This window comes from Marmota monax, unplaced genomic scaffold, assembly GCF_021218885.2.
Source record: "Marmota monax isolate L192 unplaced genomic scaffold, Marmota_monax_Labrador192_F-V1.1 WCK01_AAM20220418_F8-fsc00024, whole genome shotgun sequence".
Classification (NCBI taxonomy): Eukaryota; Metazoa; Chordata; class Mammalia; order Rodentia; family Sciuridae; genus Marmota; species Marmota monax.
The window spans coordinates 17,232,990-17,257,506 of NW_026695224.1; the positions used below are offsets into that span (position 1 = coordinate 17,232,990).

Genomic DNA, 24,517 nt, shown 5'->3' on the forward strand with positions numbered 1-24,517 from the left:
TGTTGTGGAGAAGGTAAAATACCTCTATCCCACCTTACAGAGCTGGTGGAGAAGAAGATAAGGAACTTAGGGAAAGGAAAATAACATTCTATTTTCTACCTCCAGCACTAGCTCCTGAACTGGAATCATGAGAGACACTTAATCCTTACAGATATTCAAGGTAGGGATAATTATTTTAACTTGAAGAACGAAAAGAGAATCAGAGAACTTTAAGTTCTCCAAGTTCTGACATCAGATAAAGTGGCATAACCTAAATTTGACCCCAACTACAGGAAATGAGCCCACATACACGTGCCAAGCGTTCTTTAAATCTTTAGCAAAAACAGTCAAAGAAAAGTGGCTCATGATAGAACAGAGGTGATGCCTATGCAAAGAAGGAAATTAATTTCATTCTGATTTCCCCTGATCTGTACTGTATGTACCAAATCACAGCCCTCTTTGCAAAATTAAGGGCATTGGTTATCTTCGCATTCAGTGGTGGTGGCATTATACTGGCATGCAAGCATTCCCGGCTAAAGAGGAGGAATATCAAGTTTTTATAAAATCATTCATCAAGAGGTGAGACCTAACCCTGATTAGCGTTTCAATAAGAAGGCTGGGACTAAATAGAGACTAAGCACAAGATCACAGCAGCAATTAGGCATCTTCTAGACAGCCACGCTTTCCTCAGACCAATTGAGTTTGAGCAAATGAGATTTTTTCCCCTTTTTCTATCTCTCTTTTTTTTTCCCCTGCTGTGAAATGAACTGCCTTAAATAACTGATGAAGTGACAGAAGCCTGTTAAAGGAAACGTTTGCCCATTGAGTGAGGCTTTAATTAAGCAGAGCAGAGGCTAATCACTCTTCCATCTAATAAGTGATACAACCTGGTTAAAAATCACCCTGCTTACAGTCTAGACACCTCGCCAGTAAACTAGAAGCAAAGCACCCATCAACTTTGAGAAAGGACAAGACACTTTGCAAAGCCATGGATGTCATTGGAGCTCTGTGCATGCAAATAGTTAATCAAACATTAATAATTGTCTTCTGGTTACTCTCTCTTTAGATTTATTCGAAACTATGAAGCTATATTCACTTTTCCCTTTAGATAAGCCACTTGGAATTCATGATAAAAAGTTTGGCTCTAGGACCATGAGCAATTTGAAAGTCCCCAAGAGTGCATCAGCAGCCCCAGGAAAATGGGGATTACAGGTGTCTTGTTCACCATCTTATCTCCAGTGGGTAACAGGGTTTTGAGCATGTCAATATCATTCAAAGAACACTTGCTGAATGAGAGTGTGAGAAAAAATGATTTATACTTGTACACACTCGTGGCTAAAGGCATCATCCTAGAAATGGGCTTGGATGGCATTACAGGTTTAACTGTGTCTCCCAGAATGATGTTAAAGTCCTAACCACCCCCTTCCCCAACCTCCGTATCTGTGAATGTGACCTTATTTGGAAATAGTTTCTTTATAGATCTTCATGTTAAGACAAAGTCATTAGGGTGGGCTTAAATGTAATATGGTTAGTGCCCTTTAGAAGGGAAGTTTTTGACACAAAAAGATCATACACAAAGCAAAGAAATCCAGAGACTTCTGGAAGCAAAAGAAGAAAGAATGGAACAGTCTCCCTCACTGCCCTCAGAAGGAACCAGCTCTGTCCACACCTTGATTTTGGACTTTAAGTCTCCAGTAGCTATGGGACAACGTATGTCTGTTGATTGGGCTACTAGTTTGTGGTAATTATTTGGTCCCTTGGAAGGAAACCAGTCTACTAATAACAGGGAAGGTCGAAGTGTGGACTGATCCAGACTGGGGAAAGTCCACTGTCACAATGCCAGTCACCTCCTGCAAGTTTACAGGTACTGCTGCAGCCAAGAGGCCACAGCCCACCTCTGTTCTTCCTGACCGTGAGGTCACATTTGAAAAATCTGACAAACTGCAGAATACACTTCTCCTTGGGTTAATGTGAAGATCAAACGAGATAATTTCTTGTGAAGTGTTAAATATTGTGTATAGCATGGAGTAAGCACTCAATGAATACTACCTTTATTATTACAGTTTTAAAGCTCTGACCCAAGAACTTAATGACACTAAGGTCAATTTTACATTTTTCAGGTTTGTCATCCAAGCGCCAGGGACACGATTATATCTGGACAGAGCAGATGGAGCTGGCTGGTAATGCAGAACTTTAGGTAGTTCCCTCCAAATCCAAGGGATATGGCCACAATTTAGGCTGCTTTAATAGCTCCAAATCTCCCCACTCTCATTCTCTCTCCCATTCCCCAAATTTATCAAGAGGAGGCAATGGAATCTGAAAAGACCTAGCTGTGTTGGAATTAAGCCTGGTGGCCTGAAGGTCAGCAGAGCCAGCAAAGTGCTGGAAGTGGGGCTGCAGAGGCTTTGGGTGGTGATGGCCATCAAGCTCCTGAAAATGCAGTTGAGGATGACAGCTTGTGACTGTGATCAGTGTCCGCCCCCCCCCCCCCGCCCCCCAGAGGCTCGAAGGGAAAGAGAACATTTGCCAATCACAGGCTTCTTGACAATTAGGAGGCTTCTTCGTCCTCTACACTAGGGAATGTGACCTAGGCTTTGATATCCTTCTCTTGTTTACTCTTCAACAACTCGGTGACATAGTTATTACCACCTTTAAAATAAGTGAAGGAAGTGACATTCAGAAGACTTTTGGAAATTCAAAGTCACAAAGCACATCAAGAAGGTAGTATTCCCATCCAGTGTAACCACAGGCTGACTGAGCTAACCGTTGAGCCCCACTGCCGCCTGGCACCCACAGTGCTGCCCCTGCTAGGAAGTGACTCTTAATGGGCTGTTTCTAACACTGAAAGCCGAGCACTGCATTATCAAAGCCATCTGCTGATTGTTTATAGCTATGTACTTAAAAAGGCATAAATGCTTTTTGAATACCAGTAGTATGTGTCCTTAATTTTCTGTATTGTTTATGAAATACCTGCAGTGGAGCAATCATAATAATAATTCATACTTTATAGCACTTTGTAATTTACCAAGGGCTTTCATGAACATTAACTCGTTTTATACATCACTCGACTGACAAAGGTGAGGGTTATTATTACCCTCATTTTATTGATGGAGAAGGAAGCAAGTCATACATGGTCTTTGGCATTTGCAGATCCTAATGAACTGAAAGATGCTACTTGGGAGAAAACTGAGGCTGAAAGTCCTGTCCCGAGAAATGCAAGTACTTCCTTCAGGGAAAACACAGCCCCGGAATGAGAGTGGATGTCTCCAAAATCGGTCCCAATCTAGCTGCCTGCTGAATGCTTCTTATCCAGGAAGACATTAATCATAGCCAGTAATGACAGTGGCAAATAACTGTGTATTTATTACATACTTAATAATGTGCTAAGCATTCTATACCATTTGCTTTCTTTAATCTGCACATAGCCTTGTGGGATTTTTTTTTTTCAAATGATGTTTTTCCTTGTTATTGGTGAAGGAATTGTATCTTCAAGTAGTTAAATAACTCCAACAATAACCTTGACCATCTGATTTTAGAGATTTTAATTTTAATAATTTGAGTTTAACCCGTTAAATCCCAAGTTTTCAATTCTGCAAACATAATTATTTCAAAGTTACTCTAAGTTGTATATGTTCTGCTCAATTGAAATTTTTATAGGTGTTCCACATCTGGGATAATGGAACAAAATGGATTATGAGAGACGGCCCAAATTGTGCAGCCTCTTTAAAAGCTGTGTTCTTTCTTTCATGTTCCTCCACTCCCAGAGTCTCTTGATTTTCCCCTCTGGCTTGCACTAGGTCAGATATCTGACTGGTGGCCTGATTCAGAGGCTTGGCTTTGGACTGCTCAGGACTCAAGAGGCTCTGGGTTCAGTACTACACCTGCCTGAAGGAAGGTGTCTGTTAGGTTTGTGTCCCATAGGGACTGCAGTTTGCAATTCAAGAGATTGATTTTGTGCAAACACCAGAAACCATGCATCCAAATGTCCTGGTGGAGACAACTTTGGAGGCACAAAACAAATGCAGGTCTATCTTGTTAGGGTCACAAATCACTGTTCAAGACAACACGTGTTCAGGGCACATTCTTGCTTCCATCTCATCTTTGGATAACTTCAGATGGTTTATTTCCTCAAGACAGATGGTCGTAAAGACCATCATCGTTTCTCTTTTTCTCTTTATACAAAAGGAGAGCGTGGCCCAACAGACTAACTGTTCTGTTTGAAATCTCACAATTAGAAGCAAATATGAAATGGCAATCTAGTTTGCTGGCTCTTTGTGCAGTTCACCACGGTCCCCATGCACTGTGCTGTTTCTGTGTTCTTTAAGGTGTTTTAATTGCCACAGCCCTTTTGCAAAGAGAAGCATGTGCCAGGGTGACCAGTGTGCAGAGCCAGCAAAAGCCCAAGAGGAGCCCAGGACCTTGCCACTTTCACAAGCTGAGATGGCTCCAACCACAGGCTGCAGAGATCTAGATGTGACTGGATTCTATCAATCACTGGGGATCTCTGTCTATTCAGTCCCGATAGGTGGAACTGTATAGTCTTATGTCTTACTGGGACCATCATGCCGGCTCCCCATTTTGGAAGCCTCCAAATGAGACAGGCAATGATCTAGGCACATCAGAGGTAACTCAATCACATAATTCCTATTGCATAGGCACTGATTATTGCACCATTTTAGTGGTCACCCCTCTGTCGACCACCCTTGACAAATAAGCAGGGAAACAGCAGTCACTAGTCTAGCAACCGGTAGATAAAAGATAAAAGTAATGTTGACCCAGGCAACATTACTCCTAGGTCAGGGCATGTGTCCAAAAATAGCAGGAGTATAACTCAAGAAGAATTCACCATTTTTTTCTTTTATTTTTTTTATCCCATTTTATTGTTAATTTCTTTAAAGCTAACAAAACTACAAAAAATGGAGAAAGAGGATGTCTGCTCCTTAAGACTTCCATTTCCTAAGTCCCAGCTCTTTTATACTCAGAGAAGATCTAATTTTATTTGTGCTTCCTGAATGCCACCAAACAGTGGGGTAACTGGGGCTCTGCTGGGGGACAGCAAACAGAGCTTTTGTTCTGATCTCCCTGCTTAGGTTAATGCATCCTGACTCCTCCACTGTTTCCAGGGATGCTGGGATTCCACTGTCTGTTGGGGAAGAAAATGTCCCTGTGAGAGAAACAATGAGATGAAGCAGTATTTACAAAATTTGAGTCAGATTCCCATCCTGTCTAGCAGGATGAGAATTTGACCCATTATTTACACTTGTAAGCTGAGAATGACTTCAAAAGCCCTCTTGTGAACCACAGGGGAGAGAATGATTTAAGCAGCTTTAATGTAGACGTGGACTTAACAATAGAAATGTGTGTCTTCTTCTACAAAAGAGAAAATCGACAACACTCACTTCCATGGTTAACAGGGCATCTAATTCTAAGCCTTGTTTCTACATGTCTGTGGATCCCACGTCTCTAGGATTTCCCAGAGAAATTCCTCTTGCATTGGGGAAATAAGGGTGCACAGAAAAGTCTAGGGAGAGATCAAGCTGAAAATAGAGATGGAAGCCAAAGGGAAAATACTTTGAATGCCTGGAAAAGAGAATGTAGCATTCTTTATACAGCCTGGAAAAGCAGGCTGGCTCCCTCCTCCTCATACCCTCTTTTCCTAAGGCTTGCCCCACCTCTGTAGCCGCACCCCACCCAGCTCACAAAGAGATTGCGAGAGAAGATGAGAGTAAAGAGGTGAGGGTGATTTTTGAATTTTGAAATATTCTACAGAAGCAAATCATTGGTTATATCATTCCCATTTATGTTATTCCTAAATTCTAGGGTCTGTCTTTTCTGAGAGCCAGCAGGATGGAGTGGGAAACATCTGGACATTGGGGCTAGAAAGGTTAGTGGTGATGTCCCAGCTCTAGTATTAACTAGCTTCGTGGCCTCTCGGGCAAGGTGCAAGCTGATCTGACTTTTGGCTTTCTCAACTATAGAATGGGTATGTGCTTCCTCTCTTACCCCATGAAGGAAGTCCTCAATCAAGTTTGGTCAGCTCTATCTTTTCTATTTAAACTCAGCCCATTTCTCTGAACATACAAAAAAAAAATGACTATAGTTTAGTTTGTAGAGTTTGCAGAGTACTTTAAAATAACAACAATTGAATTGGGATATAATTCACTTATCATAATGCCCACCCCTTTAAAATATACAAAGTTTACTAGTATTTTTATAGCATTGTACATGGATTACCACTACCTACTTTGAGAACATTTTCATGATCCCACAAAGCAATCACTTAGCCACTAATAGCTACTATTTTTAAGACACATTTTACTAATGAACATCTTCCAATACCCCAAGGCCAAGGGAAATCTCTAAATCACCTAAGGAATTATTTCTAAATGTGCAGTCAGACCCTAAGTGCCAGGCACTTGTCTTCCCCTCTGGGACTTCCAGATGGACAGGGAGATCTCCCCAGCATGCCCATATAAATGGTAGGTTGTTGGAGGGCAACGACCAAGTTTCCTGAACATTCTTTTCCCCTTACACCTAAGCTCAGCACTGAACACACAAGTAGGTGCCTGATAAACACACGGGTGCCAATTGATTGGCCAAATGCCACTTCTTCTGGAGACCAACACGTTTGTCATCTGTCTGCTTCTCTCAATGCTGAGGCCCTTCACAAGCTGTCATGTTCCATGATTATTCTCCCCAAAGCATGTGCTGTTAATTTTTCATCTTAATGAACTGTCCAATTGAGTTTAGCAACAGGAATAGCGATAGAAACATAATAAAAATGGCTTCTGCCTGGCTATTGTCAGAAACCTTCTCTCTACAACACGGGCACATAATTGAAATAAAATATCTCAATGGCTACAAACACCATTTGTCAAGAATAAAGGGGAATAAGTGCTATTTCAAAAATTCATACTAACAGACTTTATAAACATGGATTATTGGAACATTCTTCCGATTGATACCCACTCAAGCATTTAAGTGCACGGCTATTATTCTCTTGTGTTTGCTTGAGTGAAACCACTTTGGGCACCAAGCTACATGTCAGCCCCAATTTTCTAAAGGATTATGGATGCATAGTCTTTCCTGTTGGAGAGATGGGTCAGGCAGGCAGTAGCAGGCCTGAAAGGCCCATGTTAATGCACAGATGCATACCTAGGAACACCATTATGCAGCTATGAGTTTCTCAAGAGAGGAGTGTTCCTGAAAGACATGCCATTCAAATGTGAGCGATGGTCAGGAGGAACTCAGAGAGAGAGAGAGAGAGAGAGAGGTCTGAAGATTCTGCTCATTCCAACAATGTGCAGAAGCCTGCCCTCCAGCCTTCTGCCCCAGGATATTCTCTAAGGCAGGCATGTCGACCACAGGATTCCTGTCTACTCATAAGGGAAACATTCAATAATCATGAATTTGCTTTGTTATTCACTCAAGAAATATTTACAGAGCTATTACTGGTGTGGACAGCCATGTTCTTGACACTTGGGACATAGAGAGGGCAAGGCACATCATGTCTCTGAACATCACGGGCTTACAGTCCCATGAGGGAAATAGGCCAAATGTCAACCATGAAATGAAAACAATATTCACTAATCATGGTAACTACTGTGAGGGATTAGACAGAATGACAAAATGATGAAGAACTGGAGAACGTGGCTTTAGAGGCTATGAGGTCAGAAAAGCGTGTCAAATGGGGACATCTAACATGAGCCCTAATTGATGAGAAGGTTTCTGTCCCATGCAGAGACTCCACCAAGACTGAGGAAGCCGGTAATGCAAAGCCCCTGGGGACGGGAGGAGTGGCAAGGGTCCTGCACAGCTTGGTGGATAAACTAGAGGAGAGGTAGAGAGGTAGGGTGTGACCACAGCAAGGACAGTACTGGCCGCACAGTGAATCTGATTTTATTCTGATTTAGACGGGATACCATTAAGTGGTGTTGAATAAGGATCAGGGCGATGGCAAGACCTCCACTTCACTTATTCCTGACCTTTACCCCTTCCTGCTGAAAAGTAAATCTAGACCTGCTTCTCTTCTATCCTGTCCTTTTAATTTCTGATCCTTTGCATCTGTACCTCAGTCCAACCTCTGAAAACTTATTCTGGGCTGATATGCCAGGCTCTATTTTCTGTGCCAGCCTGAGTCCCTCCTATCTCTGATGGTGCTACCTGAGGGGACTCCTAGGATGGATGAGGGAAAGACCATTTTGAATAATATTCCCAGTCTCTAGGAAGCAGTATTTATTCTACAAAGCAATTATCTGTGCTCAGGCAATGGGAGACTTCTTTTGTCTCTCCATCTAAGGGCTGACACAGCTAGGGTGCTCTGGGAGATGCAAAATTAAATTGCAAAAGCAAGAGTAAAATGTGTCTTCAAAGTAGAAGTCATTTAAGTTCCATGTAACCAGAGGTCCTTTACTGTCTTGCTCACTCTGCTGTCTTGGTACCTAGCACCGCACTGAGCATCTGTTGAAGAAGCAAGCATTTAATGAAAACAATGAATGAACAAGTGAATCTGATGTATTCATGCAGAGACACAGGAGGCTTGTTGCAAAATACTCAATAGAGGTTGTCGCAGGTTGGATTCTCTGGAAGGCAAACTCTGAGATGGAGTTTAGCAATGGGGATGCTTATTAGGGGGAGCCCTTGGAAGGAACAACTAGGGAAGGAAAGGTGAGGAGAACAGAACTCTACTTAAATAGAAGGTGATGTATGATGCAGCCCAGTGACAGCTCAGACTGCCCTCACGGTCTTCTGAGCTAAACATGACCTTTCAGAATCACCCCAAGTACAGCTGAGATGGACAAACCTTTACTGGTCAGTCCTCCAATGGGATCTAACTGAACAAAGGGCATGACTTTCAATGATCCAGAAGCTGCACGTGGAGCAAACCTTGAAGGGGTTAAGCTAAAGTTATCTGCCAAGAGCATTCCCAGAATCCAGGACTACCAGTCCTCCAATGAAGCAGAAACTGGATCTTAGAGTAGTGTGGTTTAGATCAAAAAGGTCAGTCCTCCAAATGCCCCTGGGCAAAAGGCTTGGTCACCAGCCTGTGGCACTATTAAGAGATGATGGAATCTTTAGGAGATGGGAACTGGTGTTAGAAAGTTAGGTAACTGAAGTTGTGCTCTTAAAGAAAATATTGGGGGCTGGAGATATAGCTCAGTTGATTGAATGCTTGCCTTGCATGCACAAGGCCCTGGGTTCAATCCTGAGCACCACAAAAAAAGAAAATATTGTGAACCCAGGCCCTTTGCTCTCTCCCTTTTGTTCCCCAATTGCCATAAGGTGACCTGTTTTGCTCCATTACACATCCCCACCAAAATGTTGTGCTTTACCACAGGTCCAAAAGCAATGGAACAAACTGGTAAAGACTGAAAGCTCTGAAACAGTTACCCCCCAATAAATCTTTACTCCTTTAAGTGGATTTGTCTCACGTATTTGTTATAGCGATGGAAAGCAGGCAGCAAAGAAAATTGGTACCTGGAGTGGGTCCATGCCATGACTATAAATGACCATGTGGTTCAGAAACCTTTGGGATTTGTTTATAGAAGGAATTTGGAAACATTTGGAGAAGCAGGCTAATGGAAGCCTGGAATGCTATAAATGGAGCTTAACTGGTGAATCTAGTGAGGGCTCAGGAGTCAAGAAATGCTGATGGAAATACAGAATGCAGATACTAAATGGCGATGAGGTTTCAGATGGAAATGAGGAGCTTACTGCGAACTGGATTAGAGGCCACACATGTTGCATTCAGGCAAAAAAAAAAAAATCATCTACAATTTGTTCATACCCTGAGAGCTTGTGGGAAGCTGAGTTTGAAAGTGATGGGCTAGTTATCTGACAGAGGAAATATCAAGGTAGCACAGCATTCAGGCTGTGGCATGTTATTACTGGGTCCTTTCAGCCAAATTTACAGTGAAACTCAGGAGCAAAACTCAGAGGGAGAAGATTTTAAAATTTTGCAACTTGGCCAGCAAAGAAGCACCCTTAAAGTTCTGTCCAAGGGAGGTGCAGATGTTAAAAGAGATTGGCGCCATTAAAAAGAAACTAAGTGCTTTGCATAGGGATAGGAAAGATGCCTCTCAGGAATCACCAGGACTCCACCCCATCACAGGCACAGAAGTAGAAAGGTGTGAACTCCCTTCAAAGATTATCCTTTGGGAGCACCAGGGTACCTGCATGCACTGGACCACCTAGGGAATTGTTTCCCATGTTCAGCAATCAAGCACTCAGAGGCTGCTATAGCCACAGACTTCCCAACTCCTTGCATAGTCAGCAGACCTTGGCATTGTCTACTTTTACAGGCATACAGAATATAAAATTTATGAGATCACAGAGACCTCCATCAAGATTTCAAAGGATAACCTGGAAGACCACACCATATGTTGTAGAGTCAGAGTTTGTGCAAGCAGCTCCTGAAGGGAAATGCATTAGGCTATAAGAATAAATCTGAAGTCACAGTGGAGACCCCAGGAAGGATGAGATGTCAGAAACATGGAACACCTGGCAAGAGAAACTGCAGGCAGGGACATGAGCAAGTCTATAAAGGGGGCCATGTAGATTTTAACCAGCATGCCCATAGGGGCAGGGCTCTCCAATGCTTGGGGAACTCACATCACACTACATCATTTTATTTTAGCTTTTTTGAAAATATCAAGACCTAAGAGACACAGTAGATACCAAATAGGTAGAATTGCTTCTAAACTGAACATTAAATATATTAATCAGCTTTTCGTTGCTCTCACAAATAATTGAGAGGAATCAATTTACAGTAAGAAAGATTTATTTTGACACATTGTTTCAGAGGTTCCTTTCCAGGGTCAGCTGGTGCCCTTGCTTTTGGGACCGTAGAGATGTGGTGTGCATCTCTGACCCTACATCATGCACCCAGATGTAGAACATGGAACTATAGGACTTACATGTTTTTTTCTGTTGTGTTTGACTACACTTTGGTCCATCCCACCTTTCTGTCTCTATGCCTCTGTTTTGGAATGGGAATATTTACCATGTGCTATTGTATCTTGGAAATATGTGAGTTTCCTTTTATATTAGGTATTCACATGAAAGTGTTTGCCTTGAGTCTCAGCAGAGACTTTGGACTTGGACTTTTGAGCAATGCTAGAACTAGGAACTGTCAAAGTTGGACTAAATGTACTTTGCATTGTGAAATGGACATGAGTCTTTTAGGGGCCAGGGTGATTGGATTATGATTTGGATTTTAAATTTCCCCAAAAGATTATTAGCCTATGGTGCTATTTGGAGACAGATGGCATAAATTTTAGGGGGTGGGACCTAATGGGAGGAAGTTAAGTCTCAGGGGTGTCCCGTTGGAGGGGACATTGGGACCTCTGTCAATCTTCTCTCACCGTTTGCTCTCAGGCCACCATGATATGAGCAGGTTTGCTCTTCCACATGCTCCCCACCACATCTCCACAGACCCCAAACCAAGGGCACCAGCTGACCATCAAATGGAACCTCTGAAACCATGTTTCAAAATAAATCTTTCCAACGTTAAGGTGGTTCATCTCAATTATTTTCTATGGCAATGAAAAGCTGACCAATATATTTAATGATCATTTTAGGAGCAATTCTCTCTGTTTGGTTTCTATTGTTTCTTTTCATCTTGATATTTTCCAAACAACTAAAATAAAATAAAGCAATCTCTTCCTTGGTGTGGGATGGTTGCTGTGTGATTTGATAAATGCAATATAGTATTGGTTTTATGTGGGAAAAAATAAAAAAAAACTAGAATTCTGGTTTACCATGTATCCCTGGGTAGGATAACTCCTTTTCCTATGCTCTGCTTAACCTCTTTAAGCCTCAGTTTCTTCTTGCATGGAATGCAACTCAAGTGATCACAGTCAGGGAAGCTATGTGCAAACTTTAAAGAGGTGTGCCTTTAAAGGACAGGCCCCAGGCCCTGAGCTTACTTAATGGGGAAGGCAGCATTGGTGCATTGGCAGAGACTGGGCTAAGGATTACTGTTCCAAGTCCATTTTCAAAAGGAAAAATATTAGTCCCATGTCTGCCAAAATTCTTAGCAGGGAAAGGCCAGGTAGATGGAAACAATATCTCATCCCTCTGAAAGCCTATTCACCAAAAGTGCATATGTACCCTCACACACCACAATAGATGGCATGAGTTTGATTCTCCTCTTAAGGATCCTGCAGACTTAAAGATAACTGAACAGCAATGTGTCAACAGAGGAACATCAGTGCTGACTTCCCCATTAGTCACAGTAAGCACAGTGCCTGAGGCCCACAGTAATTTTAGATGGTTTACAGGAAAGTTTTAATTTCTTTTACAATGAGAAAAAAAAATGACCTTTTAGGATAGAAGATTATATTTATCTTTATACCAAAATGGCCATAAATATAAATTCACATTTGTTGTATGGAGAAAGTGGAAGTTATAGTAAGACCCTAAGGAACCAGGACCTCTGAAAATAAGGGGAAACAGAGATATATACGATCTCATGGGGTCTGTTGGATGACAGCATTCTTCTCTGTGTACCCAGACCAATCAGGACAGAGGAAGAATAATGTGAGAAAGTCAGGGTATGGAGCATTACAGCATGTTCAGGGACTACTAGCAATAAGCTATGATTGGAAAGCCAAGTGGGAAGATGGAAGGCGGCTTCCAGTGATGAGAGGATGTGGGCACTGGATCATGTCCATCGTAGAAGCCAGGCCAAGGACTTTGCTCTTTTTATCCTCAAAAAACTCCAAACTTCTGAAGCTTGCATCTCAGAATGGACCAACTTGATATAGTGTAGATTAGAAAAAACCATGCTGTGGCTCAATGGAGAAGGGCTGGAGATCTGGACATGCTTCCATGACCTTGAGCACCAACTACCTTGGCCAGTCCTGAGTGAACACAGTCTGCTTCTGCCCTCTTATCAGGGTTGTTGTGCAGGTACCTGCTCAAACTCCTAATGGGAATGAAAATTCACATGCCAAAAAAAGGCTTTTGATCTCTGCCCAAGAATGATACAAATGATTTGGGGATGGTGGATAACAATATCCCTGGGTCCTAGAAATTCTGAACACTGCTTAGAAGTGTTAAGAGCTTCAAAATAGTATCTGCTATGAATAGAAATATACTTCAGGAGATTTTCCAGATATTCATTTAGAGAGGTGCCTACTCATTAGCACTTGTGCATATGCAACCAAAATTTTTTTTTTAAAAAAACATTATTTTCCTTTATAATAAATAGTATAAGAATCGTTGCTGTGGCAACCCAACCCAGCAGAATTTGGAATGGTGTTTAGATACTAAAATTCATAGTCTATCTAAAAGATGAATTCACTGGCCCTTTCACAATTTTTTCTAATGCTTCCAAGTTGAGGTACCTGCCCAGTATCTGGGTGTAACCTTCTGGATTCTCTGCAGACACAATAAATTGGTGGCAGATTTTGGTATGGCTTGTTACCTTTCTATCCTTGCTTTCTCATCTCACAATGCCTTGATTTCTGAGTTCCCCAAAGGGCAGAGGGCAATTTGGGTTAGTAGCCTCCTGATCAAATGGTGATTCTGTATCATAGGAATCATGTGGAGCCAGGGAGGACTGATGGACCATGGCCTGATTTCTTCATAAAATACTCTGGAGTCAGCTGGATAGACCCAGCTGAAGGAAACAGAATTAGAAAGTGGTCAGAAAAATACCTCCAAGTGGTTTATGAACTTCTCGAGAATAGGAACTGCTGTGGTCAACTGCACCTGTGGATTTAGTACAGTGTAAAAAGACAATGGGTGTATGTTAACCTGCATATGAAAATGAATAAATGAATGAATGGCTAGGAAGTCCTTTCATGGAAATTCCCTCCCACCATGCTCATAAGAACTGCCTTCTTTAGCTGAGATATGTCTAAAGATATGCCTGTCACCTTGAAGATCCTGGGGAACTACCTTACAAATAGTGTGCACATGTCTTGGCATAGAACATGCAAGAGTTTCATGGAAGCCTTCAGGAATTATTTGATGAGAGAATGAATGAATGAATAACTGAAAATAATCCTCCTGGTCCCAGAGCCCATGACTGTGAAACCCCACCACACTGTCTTATTAAGTTACTTCCTGCCGGTCGCAGGATTCAAAGTCCCTCTGACTTTGAGAACAAACCATCCCTTGCCATGTAATACACAGAGGAAGTGCACAGATAACTTGAGCAATGCTCAGGTGCTTTGATCTTGAAAGGAGGAAATCCCACACCAGCCTTTGAGATACCGGGTGGACTCTGACAAGAAGAACAGAAGACATAATTCTATCTCAATGGCCAGTTGTTGGAAATGAAGTGATTAAATTTCAATTGGACTGTCTGTTTTATCCTGGGCCTTTGGGCCTGGAAGACAAAAGCAGGGAGTACATTCATCTGCCCAAATGCTGGTTTTTGCTGAGCACCGGGAGATACAGTCCTTTCCCCAAAATCAAGTGACCCAAAGTCAGCCTCCTGCCACCTTTATCCTGGGGGATAGAATTACTGCTCATGGCATCTCAGGGAAACTGAGCTAAGAGGAACATGTTCTCAGTGTCAAATACATTTATCTCCCTAAGTGAGCAGCAGGGAAGGAGGCTTGCTGGGTTCTCTGGGTAACTGACGTCCAAACTACACCTTAATTTGAAATTAAATTCACAAAATCATTGCACGGAACACAGCAAAGTAATTTTTAAAAAGTCAATGACTCTTGATGAAGGGTTTGTTAAGAATTCATTGTATTATTTTTGGAAAATTTCTGCAGGTGGAAAATGTTTTAACAGCAAAAAGAAGAATCACAACTTTTAAATCAAACAACAGGCAAGTAAAACAAGAGGAAAACTGAAAAAAAATCTTTTTAAAATAAAGGTGTAGGACAGTGTGCAGAACTGTATTTGTAGCTGGGTCTCATCCATGTACGTGTACAAAGGTGGAGGGAGTGGCTATGTGGATGCATGTTTATAACTGTTTGGAAGGTCACAAAGGAAACCCAAAACAGTGGTTGTCTCTTGGAAAGGAAATGAGAGACCAGGAATTGGAGGAACTGTCTCTGTAGGCATTTTTAATATTTTGAATTTTAAAAATGTTTAATCTATTTCAACATCTTGTATGTTTAAATAAAAATTAAAATTAAAACAAATAAACATTTCATGGGACACTCTACCTGGTCATTACAAAGGACAGCTCAACAACCTCTCTATAGATCCCCTTGACAGGTCTTGATCTCCTCCTCCCAGTCAATTCCTACTCAGGCTCCTGTCTAAACCCAAAGGTGAACTCCCCACTGAAGTCTCCTCTGGTTACTTCTAGCAGAATCATTCCGTCTTGTGTTCTTACAATCTGTGAAGATGTTTAGAAGTGGCTTTGTGCCATGGCTTTCTATCTGCTCCATCACCAGAAAGCAGGGGTGGTGGGGGGGGTGGTCACGATAAAGTCATAACTTTGGTTTCACTGTTGTATTGAGACAGGTGCATTTCATATATGACCAGTTCAAGGCCTAAAATACAGATGGTTCTCAAGGGAAGGCTGATGAGAGAACATATCCAGAACCCTCTTGTCCTCTAACTCAATATATACAAACTTAGCTTCAAACTGAGCCTAGAATTCATTAGGACACCTTTAAAGCTCAAGATTTAGGCCATACCAAAACAATTTGAATTGCTTTCCAACTACCTCCCATGTACATCGGTCCAAGACTGAAAGTCAAAGTTCAAACGAATTAGAAGAATCATACTGATCAATAGGAGGCACTGGGGTGTGGCACATGAGAGTGGAAACTCTGCTTCCTCTTTCCATAGTTAATTATGTGGTCATCAGCAACTGCTCTCACCTCTGAACTTTAGTGTCCTCATCTATAAAAAAAAAAAAAAAATCATGGCCACTGCATATAGCAATCAAATTTTGGGTGACATCCAACAAGACAGTAACTGAAAAGCATGAAGTCCTGTGCCTGCCACATGGCTTTGCATAACAGGTATCAGTTATCGTCGTTAATATTGGGAGGGATCTCTGTTCTCTGCCCATCATTCTTTAAAGAAAGTAAGACCAGAGAAGCATAACATCGGCTGAGGTATTTCCTTTCATATTGATCTCAGGCAGCGGCAGGATATTCACATGCCTGGCATGGAGGAATTTCTTGCAACTGTCCATTGAACATGGTAGTCACAGTTACATTACTCATTGAAGATCTGCAATGGATGGTCACCAAGCACACTGAGCAACTGTTTATGATTCTAGTGACACTAGCTACAGATGACCTGGCCTCCTTCTCCACAGTGGCCTACATCCCAAAATAGGAAAAGTGTATTTGCAGACAGTCCCAGCAGGCCCAGAGGCTTACAAAGCAGACTGCCAACACTTCAAACTCAGAGGCAACACAGAGCCTCGTGGATTTCCTAACACAGGTGAGCTGCCCCAAACAGCTTCTGGGTTTGACTTCTATGCAAATGAGAGATAACTGGGTGACCTGTGACCAGGAGCCTCAGATGATTATTACTCATCAGGATGTCAATGTGTGCACCTTTCTTCTTTTGCAAAGGGCACATCCCTTTTACTTCTCCAAGGCATTCATATCTGGGCTCTTGTGCCCTACTAGAAACCCAGCAAGGTCGCAGGGCTGAGATCTGTCCTGTAGCTACCCGGGTAATTCCTCCATTGCTCTGAGAAGGTACCTAAGTGAGACGAGTATGCCAAGAATGGAAATTCACGTTCAATTTGATTTTCCTGCAAGTCAAGGAGAAAGCTGACTCTGTGAACCCAAGCCGCTTCACCAGGATTTGCTAAGTCTTTTTTCCTTCCACTTAGAGTCTGGCTGCTAGATACAGTGCCACTTAAATGCAGACTCCTTAGGACTAGGGAGTTTTTAGGAAAAGTGTCTTCATTCCTATGCCTATATTACAGGGACATGATCAAGAAACACTGGCATCCTGAACTCACGGGGTATAAAGAATGAGTCTTGAGCTAAAGTTGTTGATAAGTTCTGTTTTGTTATTTCCAGACCTAAAATTAAGATGATCATCATGAATGAGCCTTTTCTTCCCCCAGGTCACAATATTCCTCTCCTTAAAACAAGAATCCTATCCCCAAGATGAAAGCACTGTTCTGTCTGTATCATGCTGGTTTTTTGTTTGTTTGTTTGTTTGCTTCTGTTTTTAAGGATGACTATGGCCAGGAGCTCTGGGTCACAATGCCTATTCCACAGGCATTGGAATATTTGACTTCCTCTTCTTGGAATAAAAGCTACGCAAAGTTCTTCAAAATAGGCTATTCTTAATTTCTAGTTGAAAAATTAAATCTAACAGATTTCCTAGAAGTGAAATTAAATTCAAGTATTTTCTATTTAACTTTTGACTCTGTTTCATTGCTACCTCATTCTAATTGTCCCTATTATCTAGAAAAATCAGAAATGTCACTCTCACCTCCTATTGAAGAATTGAAAGGGCGGATGCAATGAAGAGACCCATTTAGCTTGGCAGAAATGAGCTGATCATCATTCACAGACATACCCACGAGAGAGACGCATTTTTGTCTGCTGAACCAGGTTTCAAAGCAGATGACCAAAAATTATGCACAAGGGAGACAAGTGGACTCTACAACTTCCAAATCAGGCTGATGCATTTGCAAGGAGGGGTAGATCTGCTTTCATGACAAATGTTTTCATTCATTGGATTTTCTCCTAACAACTACTGACCAGAGCATGGGAGAAAATGCTGGGAGCTCCCAAAGTTGAGGTTGTCTCCCCAAACAGATCCTCATCAATATATGATCAACATATGAGTATCTGGGACATCTCCAAAGATCAATGGGTCTAGTCGCAGCTGATGCCCATCTCTTTAACAATAGCTTGTGTGGACTGCGGAAAAGACCTCTGGCCTTATGTGGAAAGAAATGATTTTGTCAACAATTTTGCGGATTTGTTCAGGAAAAGGAAGAAGAGTGCCAAAAGACCCAGCTAGAGGTAAAGTCAAACTTTTAACAGATACAGATGCCAAGCATAAAAGTTATGGCATATCACCATAGACAACTTACCTTCTCTATGGTTGGGTTCTCTCATTTATGCGATTTTGGATATTAACAGTACCTACCATATCAGACTTTTGCAAACTTTAAAGGAGGTGATGACTTTAAAGAAAGTCTAAGCCTGACAAGGGTCAGCATGCAGTATCTGTTAACTGATACAATTATGGCTGTTCTCTCCCTTCATTTTCTGTTCAAAATATACTACAGATCTCTGTTCACTTGTTTAATAAATAACTTTTACATGCATATTTTGGGCCAGATATAGTGCTTACAACTAGGAGCTTGGTGGTCCCAAAATAAACCCTGCCCTCTAGTACCTCAAGGTATAGCTAGGAAAGCAGAAACTAAATAGACAATAATGATCCAACATGGAAATCACAGAAAGGGGTGTCATCCCTGTCTGGAAAGGATTGTCCAAAAGCTGACCACAGCTCAGTCTTAGGGGATCAGAAATAACTCTTCAGACACAGTGAGGTCCAAGCTAAGCTAAAAAGAGAGTAAGAATGCTTTTAGAAAGAGAGGGGTTATATGGTTTTAGGGAAGTGAAAGTGTGTGATATGGGTAGATTCTAGAGGGCTGGGTGTGGAGAGAGTGGCTGAGAGGTGAGTCTGCAAAGCATTCAGAAGTCCTAGAAGCTCATTCAGGAGCTTATGTCTCTATTATTGAAAGGGGTTAAGTGGGAGAGTGTTGTAAAGTCTGGATCAGGGATAATGTTCAGAAAGTGTGTGGAAGATTCTCTTATTGGAGCTGATGAGGGAGAACTAATTCTTGAGGCAAAAACAAAATACTAACAAATGAAAACACCTGTTAAGTGGCAATTCCAGTAACATTGGAGAGAGGCGGTTGGGATTACATCTGGATGGTGGCAGGAGGAAGAGAGGAAAACAGAAATATTTCTGAGATAATTGCGAGTTCACAGTAGGAATGAACAGGAATGCATTGCCACGGGAGGGGAGGAACTGAGAGGCATGAAGGATTCCTCCTGTGTTTCCGACTGGGGTGAACTATGATGCTGTCACCCAAATGCGGGACACACAGGAGAAAGCTAAGGGCTAGAGAGGATATCATGATGTGCATTTGGCCTGGCATTCAAAGCACCTGCTGGCCATGTACATGAGCATGAGCCACAGACGTGTAGGTAGGTGTGTCTAGAACCCCCAGATGTGGGATGTCCTGCTGACAGAGTTAATCCTCAAATTTCTAGCCTGATATTTGGATGCCCTATGAAAATAGCTGTGATTACCACTGACCAGATGGAATGCAGGCAAATGGATTGTAGAATTCTAAAACTTGAGAACTCTTAGACCCTAAATCCAATCACCACGTGGCCCCAGAAAAGAGCTCATTAACTTAAGGGCACACAGACCCTATCTAGCAGAGCTGGGCCCAGGAGTTAAAAGCAGGCCTGCTGGATCCTCATCAAGGCTCTTGGCTTTTGAGATCTATAAGGTTCAGCCTCCCAACAATCTCTTCCTTGTGGGATATAAGCCACCTTATCCTATTTTAAGAATTCTTTTCAAAACAAAGAAAAGAAAAAAATACAACATGAAAATCATCTCAATCAACATGTCCAGCCAAGTCCTTGCTAAAGAATCATAATATTCTATGGTTTCTTCTCTCTCTTCTATATTAAAAAGAGATATCATCCCTGTACTGACACATAGTAAGTGTCCCATAAAGAGAATACCTTGAATGACCTTGAAAAATCCTATTCCTCAAAGTCCAAGAAAGTAGGCCTCACCCTCTCTCTCAGATCTCTACTTTGGATTGGATAAAGGTCCTAATGAAGCTAGGCTTAAGGAATGGATCCAGCAGGCATAATTTCCATCTCCACATACATATCAACATGTGGCTCACTCAGTAATGTTGGTCCATCTTACCTTCTTCACCCATTGGATACTTGCTGCCAATTTCTATAGCATACTCCACCCATCTGATTGGTCACTCAACAAATGACAGAACAATTCAATATCACGGAGCCACCAAGCCAAAAGCACAGTGATTTCTGCAAAAAAAAAAAAAAAAAAAAAAAAAGAAAAAAAGATATTTAGTAATTTAGAGATGACAGGGCTTGATAAGATGATCCACTACTTTACATGGGGGATACACAGTTGCAGAAGACAGGCTTTTCTCTTGGAAGATAACAGATCAGATGTGCAAAGAAAGATATAACTCAGTTATTACAAAGGTAGGGAAACTTGTCATGGTTTTTGAAGTACCAAAATGGTGTGATTAGTCATCTGCATTTGGTACTTTGATGACAAATTAATTGGTCAAGCAATTAATTAAAACAAAGTGAATTTCTCCTGCATTTGCCCTAGCACCAACAATAAACCTGCATGTGAACATATGAAGTCTTGAGACAATTTCTAATAGAAACTATGTTCTGAGTTCAAGCCAGGCCTTCCTTTATGAAGTGGGAAGCAGTGTTCTGGAGATGTCCGATCTTTGAGGAACAACAAGCTCAAGGACAAACCGTCCTATGGTGGTGGTGACAGGCGAGGTCATCCCCATTCCAGAAGACTAGAGCATTGGGCTGAAAGCACTGCAGTATTCATCCGGGTTATGTTTTGCCTCACTACACAGTACTCTGGGTTTTCTGTGCTGGGCTGTACTGCCTGGATCTGGTCTGATTCATCTTCAAATCTACTAAAGTGTCTAACACATTCCCTAGCCAGAGCAGCTGTTCATATATTTGTTGAATGAATGAAAAGAAGTACATGAAGTATCTAAACAGCTGTTGTCTTTAAAAATGGGGGCACTGAACCAAGAAAGGTGTCGGCTGGCGTAGCTTCTCTGACAAGAAAACAAAGGAATACTTGAATGCCCTTCATCTCTAGAGCTTCTACCTTCTAGGACCAACTCACATCTGCATGGGGAGTGTCAACAGCAACTTTCATTGATTTCATTTATTGTGCTTTGTTTTTTTTTTTCCAAATCTACTTTTCCCTCCTCATCTTGCTTCCATCCAATGGTTCCTCAACTTCGTCCAAAATAAGCAATATACACCCTTCTTACTGAAGGACAGTAGATGAATTGTAAACCTACTAAGTTATCCTTAGCACCATGTTTCTGATAACTGTACCAAGAAGAACAAAAAATATATATATTTTTTCTATGCTGTTGCTAAGATGTCATGGGCATAGCAGCACTGAGATTATTTACAGACACACATGGAGTCATAGAGGAAAACCACCTGGAGCCATTCACTCAACAACAGCTAATGGATGGGGAAAGGGTCCTACTTGGCAACTATATTGCTTGTATCCAGTCCTCAAAAAATGGCACATGCCTGTAATCCTAGTGGCTGGGGAGGCTAAGGCAGGAGGATAGGAAGTTCAAAGCCAGCCTCAGCAACTTCAGGAGGCCCTAAGAAACTCTGTGAGACCCTGTCTCTTAAAAAAAATATTTTTAAAAAATGGTTGGGGATGTAGCTTAGTGGTTAAGCACTTCTTGGTTCAATCCCCAATACCAAAACCAAAACCAAAATAACCCCAGCAATAAACCACACGCTTACTCATAACCCTGTGTAGACTCCAGGTAAATCTGAGCTGATCCTGGGTAACCAATAAAATATAGCAAAGGTGGTATTGTATGGGCCTCAGGTGAGGGTCAAAGAAGCACAGCTTCAAACTAAAGAGAATCATCCTTGCGCCCTCAGATCTAAAGGTATTTGCCTTGATAGGTTTAGATTCATTTGGACCCATCACCCTTTCTACCTTCTAGTTTCTCTCTTTCCAAATGGAAGCGGCTGTCTATTTTATGTCTGCCTACTATTATATCAGAGAAGCACATAACTTCTCTGGTTTCACAAGTTCACAGTTGCAGGGAAATTTTGCATCAGGATAAATTGTATTGAGTCTCTCACCTGTACTGATTCAGATGTCATTTAGATGAGACATTGGACTTTAATGTTGAAGTTGAAACAAGATAAGATTTTGAGAGCTATTGGCATGAAATAAATACATTTTATTTGCAAAATGGCATGGGTTTTGGACTGAATATTTGTGACCCTGAAATTACACATGTTGAGGTTTACATAAGGTCAGGGAGGTGGGGCTCCCATGATAATCCCATCATAGCATTCGTAAGGAAGCTAGAGAATGAGCATGTTCTACTCTTCCTGTTCCCTCTCACTCTCCTCTCTCTCCATCTATCACTTTCTCTCTGCTTTGGAAGGATAATGAGAAGATGAGAGGACGACCACCTGCAAACAAGAAAGGAGACCCCCAACTCCAAGAATCAAATCTGCTGACACCTTCCTCTGAGACTTCTCAACCTTCAGAACTATGAGAAATAAATATCTCTTGTTCAAGCTCCTCAGCCCTTGGTATTATGTCATCACAGTCTGAACTGATTCCTATAGAGACCCTGTGGCCTGCCTTGTGCTCTTTGAAGGCTTGCTCTTGGAGAAGCCGGCAGGCATGTGTGGAATCTCAATGCTCTGAACCATCATACCGTGAGCAATCGTACCCAGCCAGCCAGATGCTGCCCACCTTCTTCTGCTTCAGCCAGAAGGTGAGTAAAGGTGCCATCTTGGACACTGCACCCCTTCAAACCTTCACATAGCTCCCATCATCTAATTACCAGGCATGAGAGAAATCCTAGGAAAAACCATCTAAATGAATTCACAAAACTCCCAGAACTATAGGGGATAGGTATAAATTGGAGTGTCATGTTAGTCATCAGTAGGTAACCAGAATGCTATAAACAGGGATGAAAAAGGCACTTTCCAGGGGCCTCTGCAATACAACCACCCCGAGTATCAAAAGCCCCATTTCACCCAAACTCAAAGGGATATAATTCTTGCTGAAGGTATTCAGCCAATAGCCCCCAAAGAAGACTTCAGGGCCCGTGTTTCTGCTGTTTTCCTTCTCCAGACTACAGTCTGTCAACGATGCAGCTCTTATCTGTCGTCAGCATGTTTTTAAAAGTTCTCAAAATGGATAAAAAGTGAACTGGACTCCCCACTTTGTCTTGCATTCTTTACCTCCCTGAAAAACGCTTTCTATAAAACTTCTTTCGCCAAAGCCTGCAGAACCAATGAAAAGCTTCAGAAGTAAAAGCAAACAAGAAAAAAAAAAAAGATGATGACAAGGATGAATCATCTGTGAATTCTCATCACTGCAAGCTTCTGCAAAATAGGAGCTGTGAAAATTTCATGTGCAACAAGAAGACCTTGTGCCTTAGAAAGAAAACGATAAATTCAAGCATTCTAAGTTGTTCTTTGGGCTTTGGGGAGAGTTGATGGGTCTGAGAGGGCTCTGCGGGTTGGCTGTACATCTTCTCTCCGTATAGGCCTTCTCAGTTGGGACATTCACTTTCCCTCATCTTCCCTGCATCTCAGGAACCCCTGGGAACTGGAACCATGTGTTCCCTCCTGAGCCAAAACGCGACAGTCCAGACTTGCTGCATCTGCCTCCTGGCTACTCTTAGGATCTCCCCACTTCATTTTTCCAGGCTTGCAAACCATTACAGCCCTGGGGTAAAAAAAAAAAAAAAAAAAAAAAAAAAAAATCTCTCTCTCTCTCTCTCTCTCTCTCTCTCTCTATATATATATATATATATATATATACACACACATATATATATATATATATATATTTTTTTTTTTTTTAATTTAGAGACAAGGTCTTAGTGAGCTGCTTAGGGCCTAGCTATGTTGCTGAGGCTGGCTTTGAACTCTCAGTCCTCCTGCCTCAGCCTCCTGAGCCGCCGGGATAACAGATGTGTGCCACCATGCCTGGCCAAAACTTTCTTTTTGTGAACAAAATAAAACAAATGTTGTGGCTTATAGATCAACATGTATGGGTCCTCTTTGAGAATGTGGGCTCAGCCAAGCCAGGTGTATATCAGAATAATTGTCAACAACCCCCAAAATAAATAAATAAAATAATATAATATTATATATACATATGTATATATGTATATATGTTCATATGTGTGTGTGTGTATATATATATATATATATGTGTGTGTGTGTGTTTGTGTGTATATATGTATATATTACTGGTAGTGGGGTTGGAAAATAGTCCCCTTCCATTTACTTCATGAGTGCATGCTGTAGGATCCTCAGACTTATGTCTGAATGTTCTGTGAGCTCAACCCATTATAGGTACAACAGGGATCATAAGCTAAAAGGTTGACACCTCCATTTTACAGACAGAAAAACTGAAGCTAAGTGATAAATGTCCAATCACATAGGGCAAGAAAGTAGCATAGCGGGTGGGGTGGAGTTAGCTCATTAAGAGACATCCACTCCTTTCTACAAGTTATAAAGATGAGACCCACTTCCCAGGGTAGATCATGCCCATCCCTCTGGGATATGGCCAAAGATAATTTCTACTTTTTGGCATAATGACACAACAGGGAACTGAGATATTCTGAAATGGAGCTGATTAAAACAAACCATGATTAAATATTCATATTTTGCTATTGTATAATCAAGTGAAAAGCTAGGTGTTTGAAACATTTATTAGGTAAAGAAATGGAGCAGTAGCCTTACATTTTCCTACCTTCTAGAAAGATCACCTTGCTTTGCTGATGTAG

The 24,517-nt window shown here is 41.6% G+C and overlaps 1 protein-coding gene across 3 annotated transcripts in view; it reads right to left on the bottom strand.

The window, feature by feature from the left end:
• The window catches only part of Cdh11 (cadherin 11), a 147,624-nt gene that overhangs the window by 67,299 nt on the left and 55,808 nt on the right, over positions 1-24,517 (bottom strand). For 2 of the 3 annotated variants that reach the window (XM_046434871.2, XM_058575786.1), the window contains exon 2: positions 19,849-19,973. The exons of the other annotated variant lie outside the window; for it this stretch is intronic. The gene's annotated coding sequence lies outside the window, so the exon portion shown is untranslated. The remainder of the gene's footprint in view (positions 1-19,848; positions 19,974-24,517) is intronic. 3 annotated transcript variants of the gene reach the window in all.